The sequence below is a fragment of the Perognathus longimembris genome, chromosome 9 (genome assembly GCF_023159225.1).
Source record: "Perognathus longimembris pacificus isolate PPM17 chromosome 9, ASM2315922v1, whole genome shotgun sequence".
Taxonomy (NCBI): domain Eukaryota; kingdom Metazoa; phylum Chordata; class Mammalia; order Rodentia; family Heteromyidae; genus Perognathus; species Perognathus longimembris.
This window is the reverse complement of record NC_063169.1, coordinates 30,724,433-30,737,867: the sequence shown is the minus strand read 5'-3', so window position 1 is coordinate 30,737,867 and position 13,435 is coordinate 30,724,433.

Genomic DNA, 13,435 nt, shown 5'->3' with positions numbered 1-13,435 from the left:
TTATCTAAGAGGATAATGCAAGGTAACTTATTGTCAAAGATGGGTTAATTTCAGCATTTGTATTTACTGATATGATCATGGAAGATCTCCCCATCTGTGAAATAAGAACACAGCATTCAGTAAGATTGAAATCCAAACAAGATAGCATAAAAAGTATACCTATCACACAAATAAGGCATCTCAGCATTATAGAGAATAACACAGCATATAATGTACAGTTCACTTCTCTTTTCTGCATTATTCAATGGACACTTAACTTCTCTTACTTTTCATATAGACTAACAGATCCCACAAAGATTCACACTGACACACCTGGAGTACTAAAACAAAGGTATCTGGAAGGAATTAGAAACTGGGCTCAATAGGATAGAAAACTTGAAGGACAGAAACATATTCTCCTCAGATCACAAATATTTGGCTGAGGAAGTCTTTTGGGCCTGTAGCAGTCAGCCGTCATCACTCCTGATGGTAAGTGTAGAGAGATAATTAGGCATTCTCATGAGAAAAAAATGAGAAACTGGAAAAAAATTGAATTAGTAAACAAAATTAATACTAATACTTATGTGGAACATATGCATATTAAATACAAACCATTTGAACTTACAAATTCAATGATTGAAAAGGAAGTTTCATTTGATCCTTAAGAAACAATTTTATCCAACTTGTTACCTCCTCCATACAGGTTGGATAAGAAATGTACTCACTGCCTTACATATGAAACTGTAACCCCTCTGTACTTTACTTTGACAATAAAGAAATAAATAAAATAAACACATAAAAAAGAAACAATTTTATATCATTTCAGATTTTGCTTCCTTATTTCTTTGAAACATAATCTCAATACTTGAAGCCATCTCAGTGCTCAGTGCTGTATTTTACATTCTTGGTATTATTCCACCCTCCCTCTGATCCTCTTCTGATATACAGTAGAGAGAAGGAAACCTGACCTTGAACTTCACTTAATGTTGCTCCACTTTGTGTCTTGACCCTCACAGCATCAAGATGTGCTGTGAAACATTGCTTTATTCCTTAGCAACAGCCTGAGGATGGAGGTAAGAAGTTAAACCTAAGCCCAGTGCTGGTGGCTGGTGTCTGTAATCTTAACTATTCAGGAGACTGAGACATGAGGAGTACAGTTCAAAACCAGCCCTGGCAGAAAAGGCTCCATGAGACTCTTATCTCCAATTAACCACTCAAGACTAAAGTGGCACTGTGGCTCAAGTGGTAGAGCACTAACCCTGAGCACAAAGTGGTTCAGAGATAGCACCTAGGCCCCGAGTACAAGCCCCAGAACTGAAAAAAAGAAAGAAGTTAAACCTGAAGGGACCTCTTGTCAGGATCCAGCCCCAGGAATCCTATTAGAGGCCTCTGCCATGATATTACATAACTTTCTGAAAAAATGTGAAGCACACACAGCAACCAGAAAGAAAAAGTCCTGAGGGGTGTTATGATGAGGATTAAATGTGAAGAATTATTGCACTATTAGAACTTCACAAGAAGGAACCCTGTGTGAATGGTAAACTATGAGATGATCCCAGCTTACTTTTCATTAGGTCCTATGTTTATTGCAACTTCTTCATAGAAGAGAAGCTTCTGGAACACACAAAGAATTGACATGAAACCTGTATAAAATTAGCATTAGTATTTTCAAGGAGCAAAGTGATCATCTTCAAGGTTGTGTATTCTGGTTGTTACTTTATGATTCAGAATTTCTTGTGTGACAGATTAAAAACAGGCAGTATGCTAAACATTGAAACCATCAGGTGCATTCAACCTCCAGATTTCACAATGCTTAAAGCCAAAGCTTCTCTATTTTGTTTGTTTTATTTTGTGATAATGGGTTGGAAATCAGGACCTCAATGGATTGTTTAGCTTACTTGCCTGGCTGATGTTCCATCTTTGAACCACACAGCCAGCCTTGATTTTTGTTGGTTATTTTGGAGATGGAATCTCGTGGTCTTCAGTGCCTGAGCTAGTTTTGAGCCACAGCCCTCCAAATACCAGCCTCTCAGGTAGCTATGATCATGAACATCCAACTGAGAGGCTTCAATTTTATTTTGTTTCACTCTGCAACCCCGGATATACTGGAGCTTACTATGTAGCCCACACTATTGTGGAAGTCAGGATCTTCCTGTCTCAACCTCCTGATGGTGGAACTAGAGACATGCACCAACACAACTAGGTAAAGACAAAAGCTTCATGAGAAAAAAAAATCAAAAGATTTGTGCATTCTAGAAATTTAACAAATGCAGGCTATTTCCTGTATAACAACTATATTTTTCTCTCTACTTTGCTGTTTGAGATTCCTGGGTAAAATTAAAGAAAAGATAACTGAACAGGAATTTGAAGTCAGAGAATCTCAAAGACTAAAAGCAGAAAGGCAAATCAGAAACTTGGGGAAAGCCTTGTTTGTGTGCATATGATTGATTTGTGGTTTGGACAATAGTGGAGAAAAATTTAATTAGCTATGGACAAACCTAAGCTTTGACACCTGCCAGAGGAAAATGACAAATTTCCCTTCTGAGCCTTAATTTATTTTGCAAAATGGAGGAATAATCTATAAATTACTAAAGGCACACTGTGGGACATTTGGTTCAGAACAGATTTTCAATAATTTGTAACTACCATTATGAACAAGAGCAGATTACACATGTTTTGAATAGTGCAGAAAAAGATTTTTTTCATGCAACTTTACTAGCTTTTTCTTCATATACAGAGTTCTCTGTTCAAGTCATCCCAATCCCTTGTAAATTCATTGTGAAACTATTTACTGCTGTATCTTTCAAAACATACCCCAAGGATTTTCAGTTCTCAATTCTCAAGCATGAATAGAAACTCTCACATCTAGACATTTTTCTTTAACTATACAAACCTGTGTGTGTGTGTGTGTGTGTGAGAGAGAGAGAGAGAGAGAGAGAGAGAGAGAGAGAGAGAGAGAGAGAACAAGAAAGAGGAAGAGGAGGGGGAGGAATATGAGAAGGAATGAAAGAAAATAAAAAAATGGAAAAAATTGTTGAACCAACCATGAGAAAATGAAGTAATCTGTTTTTCTTACCTAAAGGAAATTGTTACATAATCCCCAGTCTTCCTTGTGTAAGAGAGTTCTCTCATCTTTAAAATATTTCCAATTGTTTGAAGTCAAATTGAAAGTAGGCAGAAGAAAAGATGCTATCTAAAGTATCTAAGCTTAGATTTGTAAAGCACTCCTGAGTACATATTTATGTACGATAATTCAGAATAACAGACTCATAAAAATTTCCAGTAGATTGTCTCATAAATATAACAGAACATTTATTTATATTAGTTGGTGCTATGACTTAGTGAAAAAAAACTTGATTCAAAATGCTTAAAAGGCAACACATTATGGCCCATCATAGCAGAGGGAGAGTTGATGATCTTACTGTGCAAGTAAGCCCTGAGAGAAGCTTAGTGACAATCCTGTGCAAACAATATCTCTTAAAGAATACTAAACAAATTCTGTTCTCATTCAGTAATAATGGACAAGATGTTCTCAAGTACAATTTCTTCTTATACTCTTAAATGGATTATTAACATAGCCATGCTTATAGTAGAAGAGACATTAACTAGGGTTTCACAATTTCTGGCTTAATAGAGATGTGGTGGTCTGCAGATAGCTTACAACTTCCTCCAATTCTATTCCATATAAGACACTCTCCCATTAAGAAGTGACAACTTAGGGCTGGGGATATTGCTCAGTGGTATCCAAGGTTCTAGGTTCAATCCCCAGCACAGAAAAAACAATGAATAAGGGAACAGTTCCCTCACATATGGATGGGCTTTGCTTAATATAATGCAACAAAAATGACCATGCTAAACTTCTGAATGTAACCTTAAGAGGACTGACATCTTTTATTTATTTATTTATTTATTTATTTATATCTCTTGGAGACTTGCTACTTTGTAAGAATTTTTGAGTTTCTTAATGGATGACAAGGAACCAAATAGAAAGAAATCCAAGGAGAGAAGGAGGGGCACACCCTAGCTGATAACCAGCACTGAACCACTGGCATATTAGGGCCACATACTGTTAAATTCCAGCTGAAAAGCCCAAGTGCATGAAGTACATAGATGGCTCAGGAAACCACACAGGATGCCAAGCATAAACACAATACAAAGAGCTATCCAGTGAAAGTGGCACTGTGGCTCAAGTGGTAGAGCGCTAGCCTTGAGCTGAAGAGCTCCTAGGTCCAGAGTTCAAGCCCCAAGGATGACAAAAAAATCAAGTTCAAAAGCTATCCAGCTAATCACAAAAAATCCACAAAAAGAAAATATTTGTTTATTTTAAATCCTAATTTTTAAGTGATTTGTTATACAGTGAATGAACAATAAATATATCTCATCAGAAGTATCAGAGAGCCTGAAATACTTGAAACTTAGCTCTTCACATCTCAAGTTGCAGTCTTTGAATCTGTAATTCAGGGTTATTTCCCAGAGGAAGAATTATCTTATTGAGTTATGAAAGCCTTCTTCTCAATATGATCTGAAGTGTTAGTCACAACTCTATCTACTTCAGCCTTTAGCTCTTTCCATATCAGTTCTGGGTTTCCTCAGTAAAATTTAAAAAATATATCAAGTAACATGTTTCACTATTGTGCAAATAGTTATGCAAATAGTTTAGTGATGTAAATAGATCAGTGAAGACACATCATCCTCCAATAGATTGCTTAGCTTGATTGACAAAGATTTCAAGTCATGCAGAGAAGTAAAGGTTTAAACTTCAAGAAAAAAAATCAGAACATGGTAGTTTGTAACTTGAGAAGGAGAATTTGAAATGGGATTTTGATAATAAAAGGGGGAAAGGAAAGATTACGACCCTTCTGTGATGGGTTAGACAACTCTTTTATGTTAGCTAAGAGATTTAGAAGGAAAAGGGTAGGCAAATGAAGAGGAGAAAAGGGCAAGAATACAGTCAAGAATTCAATATATAGCCTATAAAATTAAGAAGAATGAAGGAAGAGGTGGGTAGGGGAGAGATGGTGAGAATGTTGAAAGGGATGACATTAATCAAGATGCACTGTATTCATAAACTTCTTCATTAAACAGCAACTTCTTTGTACTTAATAATAATTAAAAATGCAAAAAAGATTAAAATAAGAGATTATGTGTCAGGGTTATAATCCTGTGACAAAAACTTGAAAAAGTCAATTTGAAGGAGAAACTATTTTGGCTCACCATTTCAGAGGTTTCTGTCTATGGTCACTTAATTCAATTGCTTTGGCTTAATTCAAAGGCTTGTAATGTGGCAGGATATCATAGTGGATGTGCAGAGTGGAGGAAATCTGCTATCTGCTGGACAGGAAGCAAAATGAGATAAGTAAAGAGGTCTCAGCAAAGGCATACCTTTCAAGTTCACTCCTCTCAGTGACCTACAACAAGGCTTTACAACAAGGCTTTACATCCCAAAACTTCCATCATGTCTCAGTAATGGCATCAGCTAGCAGCAAAATCTTTAACACATGGCCTTAAGGGACATTTTAGAGATCCAAACCATAGGACATTCTAATATCCAAATCTAAAATAAATGTAGTAAGCATTGCTTTCATTTTGTGCAGGGATTCTAGCAGACTTTTAGCAAACTATTTCTTGTGGGTTAACCAAAGTTTCTGAATTAACCCTGCTGTAAATGCCTACATGAACAACCACATAGACATAGGGAGTAGATAGTGGTTACCAGAAATTAAGGCATTAGAAACAAAGGAAAGAGAATGAAGACAGGTTGACAAATGAGTAAAAAATTATAGTTAGACAGCAACAGTAAGTTGTGGTATTCTATTACACGATAAGGCGACTATTGTTAATGATATTATATCAAATATTTCAAAATAACTAGAAGAAATATTTTTAATGGTCTTAGAGATGTTCCTAAAACTTTTTTCAAGTGATTTCATTAGACTAATGGATACTTATTGAGATTTGGAGGAAATGAGACACAGATTTGGATTGGAAATTGACCCAAGGAAACCACAAACAATACAAATATCCAAGTGGAAGTTCATAAAGATCTATCAGGATGGTAAGTTACTGCAGAGATTGATAACACAGTTATTTAACCCCTCACTAGTCTGCGTCGAGGTTGTGGACAGGAACATACTAAGTATTAGGTGGAAATGAGCCAAACACTCTTAAGTGGGTCAGATAGAATACAGAAGTGAAAGCCAAGCTTGTGAGATGTTCATGTGGTCAAAATTCAAAGCATAATCCAGAGAAGAGATAACATGAATAGAATACACTTAAAGAGGAACAGCCAATCCAAAGCAGCCTCATAATGAAACTTATCTTGCCAGAACCTTCATTTTAGAAATCTGTCTCCAAAAGTGTGAAAAAAAAAATTCTATTGTTGAAGCCATGCAATTGATGTTGTTTTGCTATGGCAGACCAAGCTGAGTAATACATTCCACTTTTCAGTTCCTATTTGCTTATACCATTTTCAACACCTCATTCTATACACTTACTTTAAATGTTCAAGAGATTTCAATTTCTATTTTTGAACTATTTTTCTTCAATCAATGCCTTCTCATGGTCAAATTGATTTTCAGTTTTGAGTTCTTTATATCTATCTGCCACATATTCATTTGTCTTTTGTTATTCTATAGCAATCTCCAGTAAAATTTCTTGTACTGTTTGTTACCTCCTCCCTCATTCCCCCCCCTTTCCCTTTCCCCCCACATGAGTTATTCAGTTCACCAAACTGTTTTACAAGTATTGCTTTTGTAGTCATTTGCCTTTTTTATCCGGTGTCTCTTGATGTTGCTATTCCCTTTCAGTTTCCTAGTTCTAATAACAGTATACACGGTTTCCAATATACTCAGATAAGATACATAGATAGTGCAGTTACACCACCGGAAGGGGATACAAGATCATCAATAATAGAAGCTATGGTTACACATAGCATGTTGAAAGTAGTTACAACAGTGATATAACAATTGTTTCCATAACATGGCGTTCATTTCACTTAGCATCATCTTATGGGTTCATGAGGGTATAGCTATTGGGCTCTTGTGATGCTCTGCTGTGACTTGCCTAAATCTGTGCTAATTATTCCCTATGAGGGAGACCATAGAGTCCATGTTTCTTTGGGTCTGGCTCACTTCACTTAGTATAATTTTGAAGTTAAACTTTCTCTCTTCGCAGATGACATGATCCTATACCTAAAGAACCCTATAAAACTTGGGCAAAGTTACAGGATATAAAATAAACCCTCAAAAATTAATGGCCTTAAGAGACATATGAAAAAGTGCTCTACATCACTGGCCATAAAGGAAATGCAAATCAAAACAACATTGAGATTCCATCTCACCCCAGTAAGAATGTCATATATCAAGAAAACTAACAATAACAGTTGTTGGAGGGGATGTGGCCAAAAGGGAACCCTACTTCATTGTTGGTGGGAATGTAAACTGGTTCAGCCACTCTGGCAAGCAGTATGGAGACTCCTCAGAAGGCTAAATATAGAACTCCCCTATGACCCAGCAACCCCCCTTTTGGGTATCTATCTGAAAAACCACAAACAAAATCACAGTAAAGCCACCAGCACAACAATGTTCATTGCAGGGCAATTTGTCGTAGCGAGAATCTGGAACCAACCCAGATGTCCCTCTGTAGACAAATGGATCAGGAAAATGTGGTACATATACACAATGGAATTTTATGCCCCTATCAGAAAGAATGACATTGCCCCATTTGTAAGGAAATGGAAGGACTTGGAAAAAATTACACTAAGTGAAGTGAGCCAGACCCCCCAAAAAATGGACTCTATGGTCTCCCTTATTGGGAGTAATTAGCACAGGTTTAGGCAAGTCAGAGCAGAGGATCACAAGATCCCAATAGCTATACCCTTATGATCACATAAGATGATGCTAAGTGAAATGAACTCCATTTTATGGAAATGATTGTTATATCACAGTTGTAACTACTTTCAACATCCCATGTGTATCTGTAGCTTCTACTATTGATGATGTTCTTGTATCACCTTCCTGTGGTTGTATCTACACTATCTCTGTAATCTTATCTGAGTATATTGGAAACTGTGTATACTGGTATTAGAACTAGGAAATTGAAAGGAAATACTAAATTGAGAGACACAGGGTAAAAAAAGAGAAACAACTACAAAAGCAATACTTGCAAAACTGTTTGGTGTAAGTGAACTGAACACCTCAGGGGGGAAAAGGGTAAGGGGGAAGGGGGAGGGGGGTATGAGGGACAAGATAACAAACAGTACAAGAAATGTATCCAATGCCTAACGTATGAAACTGTAACCTCTCTGTACATCAGTTTTATAATAAAAACTTAAAAAAAATTAATGGCCTTTCTATATGCTAATGACCCGAACGCCGAGGCTGAAATCAGGATAGCAACTCCTTTTTCTTTCTTTCTTTCTTTTCTTTCTTTCTTTCTTTCTTTCTTTCTTTCTTTCTTTCTTTCTTTCTTTCTTCTTTCTTTCTTTCTTTCTTTCTTTCTTTCTTTCTTTCTTTCTTTCTTTCTTTCTCTCTCTTTTTTTTTTTTTTTTTGCCAGTCCTGGGGCTTGGACTCGGGGCCTGAGCACTGACCCTGGCTTCTTTTTGCTCAAGGCTAGCACTCTGCCACTTGAGCCACAGTGCCACTTCTGGCCGCTTTCATTATATGTGGTGCTGGGGAATTGAACCCAGGGCCTCATGTATACGAGGCAAGCACTCTTGCCACTAGGCCATATCCCCAGCCCAGCAACTCCTTTTTCAATAGCCTCAAAAAACGTAAAATACCTAGGAACAACCGTAACCAAAGAAGTGAAAGACCTGTATGATGAGAAATTTAAAAACATGAAAAATGAAATTAAGGCAGAACTAAGGAAATGGAAAAACTTCCCATGCTCCTTGTTTGGGAAGATTAATATAATCAAAATGGCAATATTGCCAAAGGCTATCAACAAATTCAATGCAATGCCTATTAATATCCCAACACCATTTTTTAATGAAATAGAGGAAGCAATCCAGAAATTCATATGGAACAATAGAAGACCCAGAATAGCAAAAAAATCCTAAGCAGAAAGAACAGTGCTAGAGGACTTATAATACCCAACTTCAAGCTGTATTATAAAGCTATAGTAATAACAAAAAGCTTGGTATTAGCACCGAACAGTCCTGAAGATCAAGGGAACAGAACCGAAGACCCAGAAATGAACCCACAGAACTACGCCTACTTAATCTTTGATAAAGGAGCTAAAACAATAGTTTGGAAGAAAGATAGCCTCTTTAACAAATGGTGCTGGCAAAACTGGTTCAACTCCTGCAACAAACTAAAACTACATCCTAATATATCACCCTGCACCAAAATTAATTCCAAATGGATCAAAGACCTCGAAATTAAAGCAGATACCCTGAAAACACTAAATGTAGGAGTAGGAGAAACACTTGGGCTCCTTGGCACAGGACAGAACTTCCTTAACAAAGACCCAGAAATGCTAGAAATCAAAGAAAGGATGGACAGTTGGGACTGCATCAAACTGCAGAGCTTCTGCAGGGCAAAGGACATAGCTCACACGACAAACAGAAACCCCGCAGATTGGGAAAAGATCTTACCGGCCATACAATGGACAAAGGCCTCATATCTAAAATATAGGCAGAACTAAAAAAATTACCTTCCTCCAAAACATAATCGAAAGAACCAATAGCCCCCTCAACAAGTGGGCTAAAGGCTTAAAAAGAGACTTCTCTGATGAGCAAATGAGAATGGCCAAGAGACATATGAAAAAATGCTCTATATCACTGGCCATAAAAGAAATGCAAATCAAAACAACATTGAGATTCCATCTCACCCCAGTAAGAATGTCCTGTATCAAGAAAACTAACAATAACTTTTGTTGGAGGGGATGTGTCCAAAAGGGAACCTTACTTCATTGCTGGTGGGAATGTAAACTGGTTCAGCCACTCTGGCAAGCAGTATGGAGATTCCTCAGAAGGCTAAATATAGAACTCCCCTGTGACCCAGCAGCCCCACTTTTGGGTATCTATCCAAAGGACCACAAACAAAATCACACGAAAGCCACCAGCACAACAATGTTGATCGCAGCGCAATTTGTCATAGCTAGAATCTGGAACCAACCCAGATGCCCCTCAGTAAACGAATTGATCAGGAAAATGTGGTACATATACACAATGGAATTTTATTCCTCTCTCAGAAAGAATGACAATTCCCCTAAGGAAGATGTTAAGAGTTGGGATGTGGAGAATTTTTCTGTGTGAGACTATCTGGATGTGGTGAACCATTTAATAGGAATATCATTACAAAAGGGAATTACTCAGTTCAGTGGTGATTTGCTCTTCAAAGGTAGTTTGCATGCAGCAACACCTTATTAGTTTTTAGTACTTCTTTAATTCTTATAAGAGAACTGTTATGAAAGGAGAAAGCCAGTCCCTGACTGCTTTCTTTCTACTCCAGGTGTAGGTGTGTTCTTTTGCTCTTTAATGCACTCTCACCAAGAAGAGTTTGCTAACATCCTCCCAGTGAGGCTCAAATGATCTTCCATTTGTAGCTAAGTGGTCCTCTCCCTTTCTGCCCCACGTATTTCATTGTAGGGATACCAACATAACTAATACAGGCCACATATACTTATATTCCACAAGTCAGAATCCACTCACATGGTCTCATATAATTACAAAACACACTGAGAAACGTAGTTTAGTCATGTACCCAAGGAAAGAGGAAAAGACCTAGATATTATTGACTGTGAGTTCTCATTCATGACAGCTCTTGTCAGTATTGTCATAAAAATTGATCTGTCATCTATTTCTCTTTCTTCATTGCCAACAATTTAATCCAAACCATTACCTTCTTACAATCAAAATAGTGTAATTGCTTCCTATTTCCATATTTGTCCTCTGAAATCCATTCTCCCTTCATATAAAAACAGGTCATCTTTCACAGGAACATACACTTTTTAATCTCATGGTTTCATTTCAATCTTTCAATGATTGTTTATTCTCTTTGCAAAGACCAACATTCTTAAGGGGATCAAAAAAATTCATGTGTGATCTTCTCATGAACAATCTGAGCCACCTCACCACTCTCCCCATTGCTTACTACTAGCTACATCAAGGCCTCTCCACACAGTGTCAGCTCTTCTTTTTCTTAGTCTTGGCCTTAGTCTCTCTTTTGTTCCCCATGCTTGTTTAGTTTCCCCTCAGGGATATTATCCCCCCCCCCCGCCCCTCCCTGCCTGCCCCAACTCTTCTTCTCTCTTCCTCCCTAACCAAAGTCTGGGATTCCTAATACTTTCCTTTTATAATATAGATTACAATAATGATTTGAATCATAGCTGTCTTTAATTTGTCTTACTAAATTGCACTCTCTAAAAAGACCAGGAATGTGTCTCCCACCAACATTACCGGCATGAAACATAGTGCCTAACATCCAGTGGTGTTGGTGTACTGGAGACAACTTATATGCTTGTGTGAGTTAACTACAAACTTCACGGGAATTTTATAAGCTAATTCCGCATTGGCCATTTTTAAATGTAACTCATACAACTTTGCAATTAAACAAATTATATTAAAAAGGTAACAAATATTGAAGTCATTGTTTTCTAATCATATTGTATTAGCATATGTTCTTCAGTGTATGTTTGCTGTATATGAAGGTGGAAATAATATACAGATATCTAAACTTTGGTATTCACCAACTTAATATTGCTATCTTGAAATTAGTTATGTTAGAAATATTTAGATCAACAAAAATGTTATAAATCAGGGCCCCCTCCCACTTCTACTCACCAAATTGTTAAATACCTTTATAGCACCCCAACATATTATAGATACTTGACAACTATTGGTTGAATATAGAAGGATAAAAAATATAGTACTATTTCTTTACTTCCATTGTTATTGTAGAAATGTAGACTATCCTCTTGTTTGCTACAACCTTACAGATCATCCAAATAAATTGGTATAGAGAGTTTAGGCAGAAATTTTACCTTTGCTTGAATCACACAGGTAATATCCTTGATTCTTCATTTATTTTGTGTGTGTGCCTCTGTTCACATATCTGAAGATCATACCAGCATTTTTCAAGTGTCCTTTTCTCTCATAGTACCTCTCCTTATTTTTACCAGCCCATCAGAGGTCAATGAAAGTGATCAAGAGACATGCACAGCCCAAATATTTAGTGTTATATGGGATCTAAACAAAATTTGCTGCTTAGACAAGCAATTTGTATATAATGGCATATTGTCAAAAACTCTCCTGTTAATTCCAAGCATTTCATGACACTTTGAGAGTCTCTGGCATTACTAAAGAGTTCTCATCACAGAAGAGATGTAGATTTTTGATCTCCTGAAATCCAATGACATTTTGTATATTTAGTAACATAATGCTTCTCTTATGGCTGTTGCCATAATCAGCCTTAAACTATCATTATTTATTCATTGCCTCATTGATATTTTCACCACTGGAAAGTAATTTCTCACACAAAGGAGTGAATTATTTTATATCTCTATCCCTTTAGAAAGCACAATCTAACTTTTCACGTACCAAGTGTCTAACTGATATGTATTAAACTAGGGATACTTTGGCTAGCTTAAAGCCCTTTCACTGAGTCTGGAAAACTATACAAGCTCTTATTCTTTTCTTTTAAGCTATGAAAAGATATTTGATTGGTTATTATTAAAATGTTTGGGGAATATAAGTGTCTCTGCATGAAGCAATTGAAAAAAATGGAATATTACATTTTAAATGGCTTGATAGAGTGCTTCTCTAGTATGCATGAGGCCTTGAATTCAATACACATACACACACACTCACACACACATACACATACAATCATGTGCACACAGTCTAGCTGGGCATGGTGTCAGAGGCCTGTATTCTCAGGTATTTGGGAGGTGGAGAGATGGTTCAAGACTAGTCCAGACATATGTGAGTCTCTCTGTCTTTCTCTCTTTAAAAACACAAGGTACTGTGCACTGGTGGCTCACCTTTGTAATCCTAACTGCTAAGGAGACTGAGATCTGAGGATTGCAGTTCAAAGCTATCCTGGGTAGGAAAGTCCATGAGACTCTTATCTCCAGTTAACTACCAAATGGAGTTGTGGTTAAAAGTGGCATTGCACTAGCCTTAAACACAAAAGATTAGTGCCCAGGTCATTAGTTCAAGCCCCAGTACCAGTACAACCACAATGTCTAGGAGGTAAGGTGGTACAGTACTGCAATCCCAGCTACTTGGGATGCAGAAGTAGAGACATCACAGTTTAAGGCTGGCTTTGGCAAAAGCAAGACATTACCTCAAAAAACCAAACTAAAGCCAACAGGTTTGAAGTATGAATCAAGTGAAAGAAAGGAGTAAAAGATTATAGACCTTAAACTGTCAGATAGATAGTTCTCCATTAAAATTAATGTTGTGATGGGATTAGACTATTTTCTTCTCCATGAAAGCTAAAATAATGTTCC